Source organism: Limulus polyphemus, unplaced genomic scaffold (genome assembly GCF_000517525.1).
Source record: "Limulus polyphemus unplaced genomic scaffold, Limulus_polyphemus-2.1.2 Scaffold3770, whole genome shotgun sequence".
NCBI lineage: Eukaryota > Metazoa > Arthropoda > Merostomata > Xiphosura > Limulidae > Limulus > Limulus polyphemus.
This window is the reverse complement of record NW_013669380.1, coordinates 10,079-10,485: the sequence shown is the minus strand read 5'-3', so window position 1 is coordinate 10,485 and position 407 is coordinate 10,079.

Below are 407 nucleotides of genomic sequence, written 5' to 3'. Positions count from 1 at the left end.
TACCCTGCATTTTAAAGCAGTGATGCAGTATTTAAAGGTCAAATACCCTATATTTTAAAGCAGTGATGCAGTATTTAAAGGTCAAATACCCTATATTTTAAAGCAGTGATGCAGTATTTAAAGGTCAAATACCCTATATTTTAAAGCAGTGATGCAGTATTTAAAGGTCAAATACACTGTATTTTAAAGCAGTTGTTGACGAAAAGATAAAACTGATTTTGGTTGGCTACATATATAGTTATAAAACTGTATTATTACTGTTTCCTTTTCTATATCATTGTTTTTCTTATAAAATAGTTCCACAGCTTTAGTACAGCAAGCTACCAGGTCAAAGTATTAATTATTTCGTATCTACTTAATGACATTTGAATTTGTCACTGTTAAATGATTAACTATGTTTTGTCCTT